The sequence below is a fragment of the Enoplosus armatus genome, chromosome 20 (genome assembly GCF_043641665.1).
Source record: "Enoplosus armatus isolate fEnoArm2 chromosome 20, fEnoArm2.hap1, whole genome shotgun sequence".
NCBI lineage: Eukaryota > Metazoa > Chordata > Actinopteri > Centrarchiformes > Enoplosidae > Enoplosus > Enoplosus armatus.
Window position 1 is genome coordinate 16,630,659 of NC_092199.1, and position 17,884 is coordinate 16,648,542.

Below are 17,884 nucleotides of genomic sequence, written 5' to 3' on the forward strand. Positions count from 1 at the left end.
TCTCTTAACGTCACTCCACTTGACAGTAACTCTGCGCCTTGGAAACGGCACCCATGACAGCACTAACCTATCACATGACGAAGGGGAAATAGCCAACGATCCAGCTGCCCCTATCACCTGACCCACCGGAAAAAATGATCGGGACTCACGTAGGGAAAACAGGTGGCAGGCACAGGCACAGGCGGGGGGGGGGTCATTCTACGGAGGCATTGAAGGTACAAAAAACCCCCCAAAAAAACATCAACTGTGAAGTTATACTTGACGGTGGACATTTGCTGCTGAGATTTGGTGTTTGAACTTCCTCTTCTGTTCCCTGGACACATGTTTTTTTATTTTTAGCCTGTCAAAGAGAGAGAAAAAACAGCGGTGGGTTCTATAAAAGAAGGGGGTGAGAGCATTTTTAGCAAAACCTTCAGTTTTGGGAATTGCTGAATGCTGAAGTTCCCGTAAAATCTTACATTTTGAGTGCCGGTGAATTATAAGTGTTTCATAAAACGGGAAGATCACCAGTCAGACCACAGCATAATTACTAATAATAATAGCGATGGCTCCGTCCTATTCAAGTGTCCCAGTAGGGGGACAGTATGCCGGCAGGCACAATACCAGGGCTGAGAATTCATCACCATTCATTTATTATTTAGACCGGTGCTGCTTTTCCTACTGTGACATGTCAAAATATCTTCCTGGTAACAAAGCCTATCGTCAGATCAGATCATAGCACTTACTATAAACACTAATAGTGGAAAAGCAGGAAATTCGATAAAAAAAAAGTCAAAATGTCACAAAAGCGTTTTCACGCTTGGCTGAGGTGGAAAAGTTAGTGTATCGATAAAAACAAGACGGGCAGCTGACTGGAGAATTAGCGCAACCAGCTGTTTCTGAGATGTCAATGTTGAATTTCTTTTGTGTCATTTTTCGATGCTGTCAGCAACAGGAACACAAAGGCACAAGAGGGGCCAGTTGGGGTGGATGGGTGTCTCAAACACAGGACTTTCACATGGGAGACTGGGCTTTCAATTTCCATGTGAAATCAAAAATCAACGTTGACGTTATTTTAACCAATGTACCTGCCTTACTAACGTCTAACATACGACTTTTAATCCAAACCATGATCCTTTTCCTAAACCCAGACAGTAGTTTTGCAAGCTTTATTTTGAAAATATATTTATTTTTTTATTTCCCTTTCTAGCTGAGAGTTAGAGACATGCAAATGTGTGAAAAGGTACCTAAACGCACCCGTGCTCTCGCGCTCGTATTCACCCATATACAGCACTTACACTGGCACCTACACCAAGAGAGTCCTTCTATAGGCGTGGATGGTTGTATCAGCAAATGTATGACTGTTCAGCAGTTATGCAGGGAGCTTCCTAATGCTCAAATGTCCCATAAAAACACAAATGCAGTCCCATTTTAATTAATCTTTGTTTATAAGGAAAATCCTCTAATCTCAGATGTCGACATGTTGAAATAAAAGTGAATTTCCCAGCACAGCAATTTAGCCTTCGCACCACCAAGTAGGAGAAGTAGTATAGAGGAGGAGAAAGTGGAGGACTGTCCACCTCATGCACCATGACACTATGACATCCTTCACCTCAAACGGCACATAAACGTAAGCAACATGTGTTACACAATAATATATTTATACAACGATAGTATATTGTTACACTACAATTATGCTGGGTGTTTGTGCTGTTAAATTGAGCCTATAGTAATTACCAAAGAACATATCTATCTCTTGAATTGGATCAGGCGACAAAATGCTAATCCTTTCTATCCTGGGCACCGCGGGCAGTACCTGCTCTGCTCTTTAAAGTCCTCAGCGTACGTTGGAAGAATGTTACAGAAGCCCTGACCAGGCACTTGTTCATTGCTCTTCCTTAATCTTCGGCCACGCAGCTGTTATAATGACCGTTTTTTTATTTATTTATTTATTTTTATTTATCCCCCTAAAAACACACACACGCACAAAATAAAATGCTCGAAACTATCTCTGCGGAACAGAGTGAAGAGATGCGGTGTGCTTGCCAGCCAACAAACGAATTTGAATTTGATCGCTGGCTTGCTTAGCTGGGAGACAATTAGAGCCAATCAGCTATGAACACAGCCTTCTCCATAAATCTTATTTGCGGGCCGTGCCGCGCAGAGCCCCACTGCTCATTCCAGTCTTACCTCAAACAAGACAACCCCGTCCCCGCTCCCTAAAAGTCACTGAGAGTATTGATCTTTTTGCCGTGTGATAATTAGAGCTTTCATCAACAGAGGCTGCAAAACAGAGCAGGCCCCTGTACAAGTCATTTCACCCCAAGGACGTGTGTGTGTGTGTGTGTGTGTGTGTGTTGTTTTCTCTAAGTGTGAGAGAGTGGATCTATTTGATGTCCAATGAACTGATTCGGAGCAGCGGCGCAGAAGTTATCAATAAGCAGGTCAGCGTTTGCTGGAATCGGCCTGGTGCACTGTGTCTGCTCGTCTGTCTCCAAGGTGTCCCCGATCAAAGGACCTCAGAGGCCCGCTGGTGATGTCGGGGCTTCGGTGTCTTCTCTCAGTGTAGGCCGGTGCCTGGTCTCGCGGAGCTCCATAAAAGCTGCGAGAATTGGGTTCTGGATTTGACGGGAAGCCAGGGTGGAGAAACCAAGATCGGCGCCACGCGTGGACTTTTGGAGAACCCTGCGCCTGGGTCTAACAATGCAGAACCGAGACTCTGCATCGCCTTAGAGACACTGGAGCAGAAAGAAGAACTTCTATCTTTATCAGCGTTAAGCTGCAGGAGGAAGTTATGTTAAATAGGGCCTTTCATGGCCAAATCCAACAGTAACAGAAATATTTCAGTCTGGACCAAAGTGGTGGGCTGACCGGCATCGACATCCATAGAGCCTCGCTGCTAGCACTAAATAGCAACAAAGACGTCGATGTGGGAGGAAAAACCTTGAACGAAAGGCTGTGCAGACAGACCAAATGAGAGGAGGGGGGGGACCTCTTTTGATTATTATTTTGTCTGTGGCACTGGGGGCCTTTACCTCAGCACAGGAAGGAGCTGGTTCAGGAGCAGCATTGGGATGCAGCTCCAGTCCTCCTCCACTGCTTTCTATTCTGCCTGTGTGAAGACAGGGAGAGATAGACTGTTCTCTGTATCAGCACTCCGGAGGGGGGTGGGGGGGGGGCTGCATGGCAGGCAGGCACAAGTTGACGACGGACGGAAAGCTTCTCGCCTGCATGTGTATATTGAAAGCGGCCTGATATTTCAGGGTTTACGTTCGCTCGCGCCGCGTGCTTTTAGCGAAAGTGCATGCTGGTGCAATATAGCAAAGTGACACGGGCGTCTGAGAGCCTGGAGCTGTGCAGCAGAGGGAGAGTCGAACTCCCTTATGAGAAACATATGGTTTAGTGCGCCACAGCTAACCTTGGCTAGTCAGGGGAGCTGCTTGTTTTGGGCTATCTTCTGTGTGTGTGTGTGTGTGTGTGTGTGTGTGTGTTGGGAGGAGGTACATCATCCCTCCACTTGAGCAGCAAGCTGCCCTTGGGTTACTGCAGTATTTCTCTCTCCCTCTCTGTGGCCCTTTATTACTCTCTCTCTCTCTCTCTCTCTCTCCTGATCTTCTGGGTAATTGTATCAGACATAAACATACAGACGTCCTTACAAGCATATGCATGCGCCACTGCAGTCACACACACACACACACACACACACACACACACACACACACCCCCTCTCAGGGCAGATGTGCAGGCTTGAACGACTCGTTGTTTCTGAGTTGGTTGCTAAAAAAAAAAGCATTGCATAATGAGCGTGATGTCAGCATTGTTCTTCCCACGGTAACAAGTGACGCTGACGGGCGCCAAACGGATGACGGGGAGCGGCGGGGTGATGCAGGCGAGGCAGATGTAGAGGGGGGGGGGGGGGGGGGGGGGGGCAAGACAGTGGCAAGAACATAAAGGGGAGAAAGTCAAAGAGATTTTTATGTCACAAAGAAAGCAACGCTGAAAGCAGAGCCCAGCATCCCATTCACACTGGCTGGGATGCTGAGCACTCGTATTGGACGTATACATCTTACAGCGGCGGCCAGGTTGTGAAAGCCAAACTCACTGTTAAATATTTGACCTCTCTATCTGCAGTGTCGCCACGGACCAAGCGTGAACGCAAACGCGCCGCGTGCAGTTCACTGGAAAGTGAGTATTCGGGTCCTGTACTGAAGTAAAAGTAGAAGTACCAGAAGTTCTGCGGTCAAAATGCTACTTCAGTTATTATTATTATTGATGGGTGCAGCTTTAACTGCAGTGTTTCGACTTCAGAAACCTTCAACGGGATATCCTTAAATGGCAAGAACAACGTTACAATCATTCGAAGCAGACAAAAGCGCAATGAACAGAATAATATTGTCTCTAATTAACAAATACTGACATAATGCTTTATGTAAAAACATTAAAAGCGAGTATAAAAGAAAATGTATATTGTCCGTGCCTGTAGACAGAACATATACACAGCTGGAAAATGAATCTGTCCACCTCCCACTGCTGCCACACCAGCTGTTATATATATATATATATATATATATATATATATATATATATATATACATATATAAAGCCTAATAATAACTGTACAGCCCATAGTTAACGCATGACAACATTGCTTTGTCCCATTGACAGACAGTATGAAATACAGCCAACGTTACCTTGACAGAAAAGAACAATAAACTCCGGTCTGTTGCTAACGGATCCTTTACCATTCTTCTAATGGACGTGCCTTCGGGAAGCCTGTATTCTACTATTAGTCACAATAAAGTTCCAACACGCGGGTACTCACATTTGTAGATCTTGTTCCATACGAACAAAAACTCCAGTACATTCATAAAGTAAAACAGGCCTTCACAGACAAAATGACATCGAAAAGCAGCAAAACTCAAACAGAAGGTTATTGTCTCTGAATGCTCCTTTCTTTTACGTTTGTTTCTTTTATATTCTACTTTGCTTCTTTGTTGTTGCTGCACCTGATTCTATTCTACTGGGGGGGGGGGGGGGGGGGTCCCAGCTCTGACTGGCTGATTAGAGTTGCCAATTAGACTGAAGCTCCCTTTTCCCACAGACACACACACACACACACACACACACACACACACAGACACACACACACAGCTCCTCTGTTATCCACCGAGTCATTTCAGAGAAGAGAAGAGAAACACAGATTGGTCTGATCTTTCACAAACAGCCACATGCGCTAATAGAGGCTCAGATCTATATATGAGGAAAGTTACAGTATAGAATATCAAAATGCCGCGACTCTGCACACCCACGTACAGTTAGCGCTGCCGTGTAACTTTATCTCTCTGCGTTGGCATTTTACCCGGTAAGAGCGATAAGTGGTAATGAAACTGCAAGAGCAGTAAAAAGTCACAAGGCAGCGCAGGTCACTTCTGATCCAGCAGCTGCCTCTCAGGGCTACCTGGATTTCTCGGCCAGCAGGTTCAGAGCCCAAAAACAAACTGGTAAACAGGTCTTTAAGCAAAAGAAAACATGCATGCCCACAGTGTACCCCCCCCCCCCGTAGCGAGAGAGATCAAGGGGTGGCAACACCAATGTATTTTGGTCGCATTAGAAGCGGGCGAGCGCGCTGATTTGGAGAAATAAGCATCTAATTACCGCATAGAATCGGAGGAATAATGAGCGTAAGCTATGGATCGCAGCGGGAGGGGGAAGTGGATGCCGAGGCCTCTATTGTTCCGAGCTGTGGAGAGTCTGAGTTAACCAACTAATAAAGCTGGAGAGGGTGTTTGAAATGAAACACGGGAATGTATTTTTCTCCCTCTGTGCCTCCTCCACCCTCAACTTCAGACACTCCCCCTGCCACCACCACCACCACCACCACCTTTTTTCTGTTTCGCACTGTGACAGACAGCATAAAAAAAAGTGTGATTTAGTTTGGTGTTACAAACTACAGTGCTTAAAATCCCCCTTGTGGAGCAATCAGCGTAATCCTTTTTTATTGCCTCAACTCAAGCCAGACATTAGGCCCATAGGCAGCAGGAGTCCGAACTTAAAGCGTCAACCACGGATTGTGAACCGAGGCAGCAGGGGGGAGCGCCGCTGTGCAAATAACCAGTACCTCCCCCACACACCCACCCACCCCCAAACCTGTGACGTGTGCGCATTGACGTCACACAGTTTATATGGTGTGCAGTTGTGAATGTAGTCATGTCCTGGCTGCCTCCACACACACACACACACACACACGCAAGATGTGTTCCTCCTTTACCTCCGCTCGCCTCTTTCTACTTTTTAATGTTTAGCTGAAGCCTAGAGATAAGTCCAAATATAGCAGAGGAGGGAGAGGGAGATGAGTGAGTCATCAGGATCAACCAAACGGATATGTGTGTGTGTGTGTGTGTGTGTGTGTGTGTGTGTGTGTGTGTGTGTGTGTGTGTGTGTGTGTGAGTTTCCATGTTCAGTATAAACACAGGCGACGTTTGGTGTCTGAATCAACAAACACCACTCAAATGTACACGCGCGTGATGAAATGGCAGTAAAGACCTGCATGATACTGAATGTGTCTTTTTAATGAACTATAATAATTGTCATATACGCCTTGTGACAATATATGAATTTTAGCAGAATAAGCCAGAGGTCAAAGGGTCACTTCACCCAAATTATATATATATATATATATATATATATATATTTATAAGAAAACATATTTTCTTATAGTACCAATCTATAAGTACCAATACTACAATGTAAAAATACTCCATTACCAGTAAAAGTCATCGGTCGCGTGCGCTCTTATTGCTTTGGTAGGAGTGACATTGTTTCTGAGAGGACGTTCGGCTGTTGAGTCTCTTATTTTTAAATGCTTTGAGCATCCACTCCCCTCCAGGGTGTTGGGTTGGAGGCAGATACATATGTATTTGTTTATTTGATAGGGACAGAGCATGTTAATGAACGTCAGTATAATAACACAAGATGTTAGCAAGAATGCTGATTTACACCCGCAGTCCCCAGGCAGGTAACATAGACATTACAAGTGACAGTCAAACAAATACAAATATACCATGCACGTAAGGTTCAAACAAAACCTGGTTCAAGAAAAAAAACCCAAAGCCATCTGCGGGGCCCGTAAAGGCAAGTGAGACAAATACGTTTTGTGCAATTTGGGGCGAAGCGACCCTTTAAGGACTGAGCAGACCTCGCATGAGATAGAGATCAGGAACAACATTATTCAACCTCTAAAAAATGCACACACACACAGGAACATAATGTGCCAAAAGCCTGAGTGATCATCGGCATCAGCTGTAGAGCAGCTGGAACGAACGCGTAGAGAGTCGACGGGGGCTTGTGAAGGAGAGTTTGGCCTGAGGTTAGTTTGGGAAAAGAGGCAGAAGAAGGAGAGATTCCCCCGGAGACGGGCCGCAGACCTTGAAGAGACGAGATGAGAAGCTTGAAAAGGCAGTGACTCATCTCGTCTTGTCTCCACGCCACTCTCCATCTGTATTCACGCAGAGTGGCTGTCCTGGAGGGAGTCTGTCTGCGGAGCTGCCACGACGCCCCCCCCCCCCACCCCCCCACCCCCGTGAGTTCACACAGAGGCGCTGCCGCCGAGGCTTCCCCAGTCAAGTGGACGGACGGAGGGTTCTTCTTTTTAAAAACAGACTCATTTAAGTTTCATTAGGCGGCTCATTCATTAGGGGCTGGGTGGAGGGGGGGGGGGGGGGTGCAGCTGAGGCCTATGGCTGGCGACCAAATCTGACAAATCAGTTCTTCTGCACTTCTCTTCATCTCATTAGTACCAGTGTGCACAGAGTGTTTGTTCGTGGAGTGTTCGCCTCACTCTTGCAGGACTCTGCCTCCCCGCACCCTCAACGTCCTCCAATGGGCTCCCAAGGCGGTTTGGTTATACGGTTATATCGCCGGTCATGAGGGTTGTAAATGCTTGAGGGTGTAGCTTGCGGTGTTAGATTATAGCGTGTCTATTATTTTGTCTGCCCCATTCATATCAATGAGGGTAGACAGTCTTCCCTTCGCCAACTCCTCAGGTAGTGTGGATTAGAAGGGCAGGGTTACAGGACACCCCCCCCCCCTCCCCCACAGAAACTACAGTCTGTTGCGTTGCCTTCAAGTCAGACCTTGTGATGTTTATGACCAGTTATGTGGGATTAGCTTCAGAGATACATTTTGAGTCTTCGTTGGATTTCACTCCCGATTACAGTTTACATGAGATAAACAGTCACACGTCTGTTGTGTGTGTGTGTGTGTGTGTGTGTGTGGCTTAACAGATTGTTTTCTGTGTTTAGGCCGCAGTGTCAATGTTTGTGTCAATATGTCTCAGCAATTTTGAACAAATTTGAGCGTGGGAGTGTTGGTGTGCTGGCCAGCGTGTGCTGAGTGTGTGTGCTGAGTGTGTGTGTGTGTGTGTCTGTGCTGAGTGTGTGTGTGTGTGTGTGTGTGTGTGTGTCTGTGCTGAGTGTGTGTGCGTGTATGTGTGTGTCTGTGCTGAGTGTGTGTGTGTGTGTGCGTGTGTGTGTGTGAGAGAGAGCGAGAGAGACAGAAATGGGAGAGTGGACACGATGTACCCAGGCATGGTTTTCCTGGGCAGCGTCCAACTGTAGGAGTCTGCTTGCAGCTATGTACTTTGGGGACACCTCCAATCACGTCCCCGCCTATTCTCTGTCCTCGCCCTAACCTGATACACCCCCCACCCCCACCACCCCCAACACAAACTGCCACTGATGCCCCTGCAATGCCCTTGACTTCCTCTCTTGTCCCACTATCTGCTCACTTCTAGCTCTAAACCCGACTAGTCCTTTCATGTTTTTTGTCAGCCCCTTCATGGTTTCTGTACAACCCCCCCCCCCACCCCCCATACAGGCTCCTCTCTCTCTTTCCTCGTCTCGCAGCCCTCCCTTACCTTACCTGTCAACTTGTCCTCTGGAAGCTTATTGGAGTAGAGGGTTTGGTCATGTGAGGTGAATGCTGTCTCCTGTGCCAAGCCTGCAGGCTGGCGCCAGTGGCATGAAGACAAAACAGAACCGCTAAAATACACACTGACACACACACACTCACACACTCTCTCTCTTAAGCGCCGCACCAAACACGTGCACTGAGAATTTAAAGTAGTAATCCTTGAGATCCTCTTGTTTTTATTTTGGCAACACATCCGGTGCTAAGCGGTCATTACGGTGGTGTTTTTAGGTCTGGGGCCCAGACCTTTGTTGGCCTCTGTTGATGAAGTCTCGGACTACAGTTCCTCTTCTATTCATAAAAAAAAACAAACAAAAAAAAAAAACTCCTCACACTCCTCTGTGCCAGGGTATTTTTCCCAGGAAAGGCTGTTTCCCACTGGGCATGGTGTGGCATTGTCATCCTTGTTGCCAAAACCTCCCAGAGGTCAAACGTGGTACTACAACAGAAGAATCCACTGTGGCTGCTGAGAGCACACAAAGTTCACAAATGACTGGTTTTATTAACTGTTGGATCGTGCAGGTTCAGTGATCTAAAACATACTCCGAACCTTGAAAAGCACTGCAGGGCTAAGGAAATGTGTGAACGGGCAAACATTTAGCTATACCATATCTAGTTCTAGACCTACCAAACACCGGGTGTTTGGGATTGTAGGTAAACCTAGACTGGTTCCAGACCTGTGAAACGCTGCCCACATCTCAGGTCTGTTCGGCAATTCATCTAAGTCTGGTTTCGTGCCAATTGACCAATCAGAGCTTAGTGGGCAGGACTCAGAATGGTGACATCATCTTCCTAAATAGCTAGCTAGCTACCTAGCTACATCCATGAAAAATAGCAACACAAAAATGGCGACAAGCGTGGACGAGGTTGACACAGCTGTACAACCTTGACACACCCTTAGTCCACGCGACAAACGTTAAGATAACACTTCCTAGCGGCTGCTACCACAGCTTCTGCGCCAACTGAAAATTACGTCAGTCTCTACTGATTGGTCAGGGCACAGCAAAACGAAGTACCCCCCCCCCCCTCCCGAAGATAGCATGACTCACATGAACACAATGTCAGGCTGAAACGAATGTTGTGGACCGAAATGGCAGTTTAGTCTGATTATCAGGTCAGGGTAAAACCACCAGTGCCCTTTTTGCTCCGTGCCCTGGTGGCCCAAGAGACCCTGAAAGGACCTCAGCTGCACTCTGTTGTGATCTCCCTGAACATAAACATAGCCCTGTCACTAACCAAAAGAGCCCATTCATAGTTTTTGCACTGGTCTGCTAACGTATGACTAATGAATGCAATGCCCTGGAGACCTGACATAGCATGTTATGCAGAATAGAGAAAGAGTAGAATAAGGTAACGGTGTAGAAATCCCGGCTCTCTAAACTAGCTAGCTATCCCAAAGTTTCTGCCACCTTCAAGTTGCCAGTTTCCGCCTGCGCCAGCCCGTGTTATAGTGTGCAGCTGCAGACCTCCGCATTGGCCTGATCGTCCATAGACCCGATGTGTACTTGCTCCTAGTCTTTGTGACAAACATCTCTAGTTCATCTGCTTTTTAGTGGGTGACAATTTGAAAGTCCACTATACAAAACATGTATAGCAAATATCATATATGTTCATTCAAAGTAAAAACACCGCAATGTGCTCAAATTTGTCTCTTTAAACAGCACCAAATACTCAGCGTTGTACAAAGGAATCCACAGGTATACCCAGGTATCGACCCCTGTGAGGACGCAGTATGTACGAGTCAGTGGTTGCGGACAGACAAGCGGCAAGACATCCCCCAAAGCGAGTTAACGTCATGTCAACTCAGAACTGATTCCGCAACAATGGGCCAAGAAATAAATGTCAGGCTTTTGGAACAAACAAGGCAGATTCGGGCAGATAACTCCCGAACGAGAATCAAGAAAATCAAGGTTGATCAAAGAAAGTTCTAGCATCAAGAAAGAGGGTTTGTGTTGGAGACAAGTTCAATGGTTTCGAGTTAAACTGGCAGGAGATTTGAGGCGTCAGAACAAGATGAAATGACTCGTTAAGACGGATTTTCTTTCTTTTTTTCTTTTTTTCTTTTTTTTGCAGTACAGGCTCTTCGGGATAACACTCTCCCAGATCTGGGGGAGGAGGGAGGCGGGTCCCGACGCGATAGAGAAACACTGATACAGAAAGAGAGAGGACTGGGCGGAGAGAGAGAGAGAGAGAGAGAGAGCGAGACGAACGGAGGGAGCTACGACGGGATGAGCGAGGGAAATCTGGGTTTAAGAGCTTTGCGCCGCTTTAACACGAAGCAAATTATTCAGAGCCTGCAAACAATGGAGCCAAGAGAGGAAGAGGACTCAGCTGAGATCAACACCATGTAGGAATTAATGAAGTTCCCCGCCAACACACGGCAGAGAGATTTCACCGTCTGGGGTCCGGAGACACTGTCCTAATTGTGTTTTGATAAAACAGAAATGTCTCACACTTCATTTTCCAATTATAACCGCTGCACTGATTAAGACAGGGTGAGGTTTGGTCTGTTTCGGCGGTTTGTCGTGCAATTAGCACATGCTGCGCAAAAAACCTTTGTTTGCAGAGACCATTTACATAAATCCGACTGCTGTCATTCTATTTGGATTTTGCAGCGACAACTTGCACCTGGCGAAGGTTGAACGGGCCGAAACTTCGCCAATAAATATTCCAGCAGTGAGCACGGCGGCATGCGAGAGTTTTAACGCAACTTCAACTGTGCCAAAATGTGTCGCCACCGTGAACAGTGATGAATAAAACTGAATTGAATCGAAATAAAGGTGACTATCACCAGGAATGGTGGTGAAATGGTGAAATAAGTACTCAGATCCTTTAGTAAAAGTACAAGTCGCCACAACGTGAAAATCCTCCATTACAAGTAAAAGTTCTGCATTCACCATGTTACTTAAAGCTGCACTCTTTACACACTTGCACATATATCAACAATGGATCTAATGATGTGCCCCCCAAAAAGTGAGCGAGAGGGAGCAAACCCTCATATTTACCCAGCTAGGAACAATGAATGTTTGGCAGTCCTGCTTCATAAATGACTTAAACGATGAATTTGAAGTCGGACAATTCAGAGTAAAAAAAGTACTTGTTGTTGCACTATTTCTCTTTTTTCATACTGTAAAATAAATGTGCTTGGTCGAGGTGGAGCTCATTTTAACCACCTTACATGCTGTTGTGTGGTTTCGCCCATAACAAAGGATAACATGTCATAAGCTGATCCAGCGCGTTTTAGTTAGATCACATGTTTTGTTTTGTATGCGCAGTCATGTAGCGTGTATTGCCGTGAAATAAATGTGCTGCAGTGGAGTGCAAAAATAGAATAGTTAAAAAAGGAAACATAAAAAAAAGAGCTGTATATTTCTGAAATGTAGTGGAATGCAGTAGAAATATATATAACACTGAAATTACACGAAATGACTAAAGGTACTGACAACCAATAGTTTTAGCTTCAAATGAGCCTTAATTGGGATCTGCCTGTCCCGATACGACCTTTTTTTTCTTTTACACGCAATTAGCAGCACCAGCTTACATCAGAAATGACGCCACACAGATTTTAGATCGAAGTGGATCAACTCCGCCGTGCCAAAAATAGACGTTTTTGGTCGGAGTTTGGTCACGCTCACCATCCGTACAGCTCTAATCCGGAGCTAAATCGGGCTCTGATGTTTACACTGCTGTGTGTCTGCTGGGAAGGATGACTGTGTAACATGGCTGAGTGTGTAACATCCCCGATAGATCAGGTATTGATCTCTCTCTCTCTCTCTCTCTCACACACACACACACACACACACTCACTCTGTGCCTTTCTGGTCTGCCAGCACCCTGATTAAACTTCTAAAGCACATTGCATAATACATACAACAGAAGCGGGGCAGTGGAGATTTAGAACAGCAGCCTTTCTCTCTCTCTCTGATGAAGGGATTGCATAAGGGAGGAGAGGGGATGGATTCAGGTCATGGAGGCTCCGGGAGCCAGAGTGAGTGATTAGACCAGACACACTCAGGCAACTCCAGCTCGCTCCCTGTCTGGAGAGGAGGGATGGAGGGATGCGAAAGGGGGCGGCAGACAGAGACCGGCCTTCCAGCCCGTCAACCCATTCCACTTGACTGCTGTTCTATTCCTGAGCAGCCTGTGTGCTGTGCCAAAAATAAAACACTATGAAGGAGTGGGCGAGCACTTGCATATGCAGCAACACTCCCCCGCCTCCCCTAAAAACACACATATACACACATTTAGAACAAACTCAACGATGCCTCTTATTTATTGTGTTATGTAGGCAGCCCTTCCCTGGCGTAAAGATCACACAAAGGTATATTCTTACCATCTAGCAACAATATAGCAGGCCATTAACGTCCGTATTAATATTGAAATATTTTGTAACGTTTTCAACTTCACTGATTCACCAGTGGGTCTATATGAACTTGAGAGAGATTGAGATTTTTAAAGACATGCAGGACTGGCTTTTGAGGACCATGCGTATTAAAATGATGCACGAGACATGGTTCAACCATAGTACAACATCCACTTTCTTTCCGAGACTGAGTTAAGAAGATTGATACCACTCATGTCTGTGTGTTTGTATGTCGCTGGATGTGGTTAGCCTAGCTTAGCCAAACGACATGGAAGCAGGGGGAAACAGTTATAGCCTGGCTCTGTTCAGAAATGTAAAAACAACAACAACAAAAAACACATTTTTCCATTTCTGTTTGGATACGTACGAATTAAGAAAAAACAACAAAAACCTGGAACATATTTATTAGGTGTTGGTATAACGCTGGAGTCAGGACATGTTTCGCTTAGCTAACAGCTAGCCTGGCTAACTCTAAAGCTATCTTGCTCATTTACACATGAACAGACACACTTTGTGACTTTGACGGCTTTGAAGTTACGCGTCTGAACTGTGTACTGATATTTTCATTTATGAGCTTTAGAGGTTGCTGGTCAGGCAGCGTTAAGCTAGCTGTTTTCCCCCCTGCCTCCAGTCTTTATTGGTAAGCTAGGCTAAACACACCCTGACTCCTGGCTCCCAACTTAGAACCAGTTCTTTAGAGCTTCTCAAGTGGAAATTCAGGGGGGAAACTGTGTTTTAAGGTGTTAAATGTCATATTACTAAGTTTTCCTATAAGTTTTCTTCTCTACCTTCAGCAGTTAGCTCGGAATGGGTATTTCCAGTGATAAAGCTCTAATGCACTGTACTTATATCCTTGACCACAGACATCTGTGCACACATGCCCTCTCTCTGTTTTACGTCATCTGTGTGAAACGCACTCAGAGCTCCTTTCACCCTCAGCAGTCGCGCACATGACACTCCGCTCTGATCCAAATCTTCACTGTGAGATCTTTGCCGACGTTTACTGTTCTGAGGGTTTCCGTGCCACGCACAGAGTCCCAACGTAGGATCTCGTTGTGCGTGGAGGAAAAAAAACAAAACAACTCCAATGTCACCGATGAAATATTCAGGGGCAGTCAATCCAGGACGGGAGACTGCTTCGGTAGGTGTCACTCGGTTATCTCGTCGCCACATGACGTGAAGATAAATGAACGGAGGATGCGCTTTCTCCCCTCATTTTTCCACCAGTCAGTCACTGTTTTGCTCCGAGCTGTGAAACTTGCTGAGCGTGCATTGTATGTGTATGTGTGTGTGTGTTCATTACATAAGGACGGCAGCAGTGCAATGGAAGTGACCGCTGGCTCGGTAACTGGTTTAGGTTGTAAAAAGCGTGATCTAGAAGCTGGATGGGGGACAGAAGCCTGCAGCCCGTTTGAATAGCTCCCTTTAGTGTCTTCATTACATGGTCAATTATCTGGGCCTTAGGTAACAGCCCTTTCCCACCAGAGGACAGTAAAACTCCTGCAGCACCAGAACTACTTTTCCCAAAATGTCTTCCTGCACTGCGGGTAATAAGGTTCTGACAACGGACCATTGGGCACTGGGGTTGCACGAGTCCATGAGGAAACACACGAACAGATAGGAAGAGAAGTGATGTCGCGACCACCGCCCCCCCCCCGCCCCCTCTGTCACTGTGCTTCTGTGTGGATGCAGGACACGTTGCGTGAGCTTGTGCTGCCCTCTAGTGGCGCTAACGGTTTACTGCCATCAGCCGATCACATGATCCCTGGAAGCTGAAACATATGGAGATTGAATTCATTCATTTTAATTGTTCTTTTTGCCCATTTCTTCTTATATGGGGCCACAACAGACAGGGCCATATCCTGTGACCTGTAACAATGAAGTGCAGTAAAAGAGGCTAAAAAGCTCTGAGCTGAGGGGGACTGTCAGTTTGTTATTCTCTGTAGGTTTGCTCCATTTGATCTATTGTTTACATTACTGCAGTACCACAGTGGATTTATATTCACAGTACACCCACAGTACAGCGCACAACACTACACCACACCACCTACAGCACCCAGACTTTAGCTGACTATTTCCAGCCTCCTGTCAATGAATCCATCTAGCCCGGACTGTGCTGAACACTGTAGCAGAGCAAAAACAGCTTGGCGTGGGCGGGCTTCAGTCCACCAGAGGGTGCTGTGGCTCACGCAGCCTACCGGGAACGGGGGGGGGGGGGGGGGGGGGGAGTAACACTGCTCTGAGCCAATGACATCAGGTTTGTTGGTGGCAAATGCAAGCTTTGTAATTCCATACGTGTTTAAATGGGAAAGAAGCTCGTTTTTGCACGTTTGACAACACTGCAGCCTTGATCTACTAATCAAACCTGATGCCCTGTGTTTGGTTTGTCACAACTTTCATAATGTGCTGACCCGGAATCAGTCATAAGTATGCATAAGTGACCCAACACTTTGATATTGAGACTGCCTCAGGTGGAATGTCAGTTGTGACAATGTTGACTTTATCAGAACTAAGCATATGGGCAGATTACTCAATCACACGCTGATTGTCAGAGCAGCATTCAGGGCTGAGGTGCCTCGCTCAAGGCCACCTCTGCGCACGATTCAGGTTAAGTGACAGCCTCTCTCAACCATTTTCCCATCTGAGAGCATCAGCAGAGGATGCGAACCTCCCGGGCCTCAGAGCCGCTACCACCTACCAGCTTCAAACCTTTCAGCTGCTGCTGCCCCAGGATGATATACTGCCATGGGATCCTGTTCATCTCCAGTCAATGCGTGTGAGTGGCTACTGTATCTTTTCAATAGACGTTCCAAATGATATGGCCATAACAGATGCAGGTCATGAATCAAAGGTCTTTAACCACCCGGCTAGCTGATCTGTTCAACAGGTGCTACTGTCCGATCTCCTCTGGATACACAACACGGAGGCACCGCATAGAAATACACAGCCCAGTGTAACCGGCTCCGCTGTCCCGGTCTCTGCCGTCTGCTGGGTCCTTTCTACCTGGAGCAGGTCTACATCTGAGCCTCGCATGGACCACACCGACTATTCCTGCCTTGTATGAACCGAGCTCGTGAACGCAATGACCCCATCAAATCAGCAAAGCCTGAGAGGAAGGAGAGGAGAAAAAGAAAAAAAAAAATATGTGAGCGAAAAATTCTGTACAGCATATCAAAGCGTAACTCTTTACTTGGCCCAGCTCAAATTAGAAAAGCATAAAAGGGCTTGAGAAGTAGGGATCACACATGTTTCGAATACGTTGAATTTTAATTGATAATAAATAATGCTTTTGTAGACCCCAGACTACCCATTGAAGTGGTTAAAGGTGGGGTTTTTTTAATGGACAAAAGCAGAGGAGGAGAAAAATAATTGATAGCATTTGAGGTTGTTTTGAGGGGTTTGATAGTTGAACTAGTTCCCTCTGCTGAACCGTAGGTTGCGCCTGTGAATGTTATAAAATTCACCAGTTGGATTCAATCCAGGCTACATTAGAAGGACAGCAGTGTTCGCGTATGTACCACCGATAGCTATTAAGAAGCCAAAAGTTTCTCCATAAGTGCCAGTCTGTGGTTTAAAGAGACCTTAATCCGGTGGTTCCCAACCTGGTAAAACCATAAACCACCATGGCCCTGGTTAGAGTCCAGCTAGGGACATTTGTGTTGCATCTCTCTTTCTTCCTCATTTCATTTCTATCTAATAAAGGCATAAGATGCGCCCCCCCCCCCCCCCAAAAAAAAATAATGATAATAATTTTAAAAACATGTTGCAAAGTCTGACCCCTGATCACACGTTATGGCATCTGTGTAAAAATGAGTTGTGATCATTGGATGGGGTCATTTTGAGGGATTTTTGGAGGCCTGAAGAGGTTAACCTGTGGAAACGACCGTAAGCTATGGAAGCTCATTTCTGCCAAGAAAAGAGAAAAAGAATACATGAATGGGGATGCATGATGAAATTAAAATACTCATGGTAAGTCAAATTGATGATAAATTTGATACTAAATGATGGTAGTCAGTTCAAAGTTTGACTCAATATCTCTTAATATCTATCTTAAGTATTTAGATTTTTGTCATGCATAAATCCTCATCTTTTTCTTTCCCTGGCAGAAATGAGCTTCTAAAGTATACACACACGCAAACCCAAATGCATACACGCAAGCAAGAGATGCATGCACCAGTATACTCTTTGGAATCTATAGATTTACAGACACACAAACCGAATGTGTACACACATGCATGACTCGTAAATGACCAATGTGCGTGAACCAATCCAACCCGTTGACCTCTTGATACAAGTGTTATTAGGGACCAATAAGAAGTGTGTGATTTTGAAATGAATGAGCGGCCTTCTTGCTGTGTGTTGAAAAGTGATAAAATGGCTGGTAAACAACAGAACCGTTGGTAGGTTTGTGTTGTGGATGTGAGCTTTGTTTATATTGCTTTCTGACGTGGTCCAAGGTGCTGCAGATCTAATATTGCTCTGCTCCGGAGCCTCAACAGCTGCTGAAGTGCAGGTCTGAGCTCCCTGGTGGTTTTGCCAGTAAAAGGAACACCGTACATGGGCTGATCTCCCGCC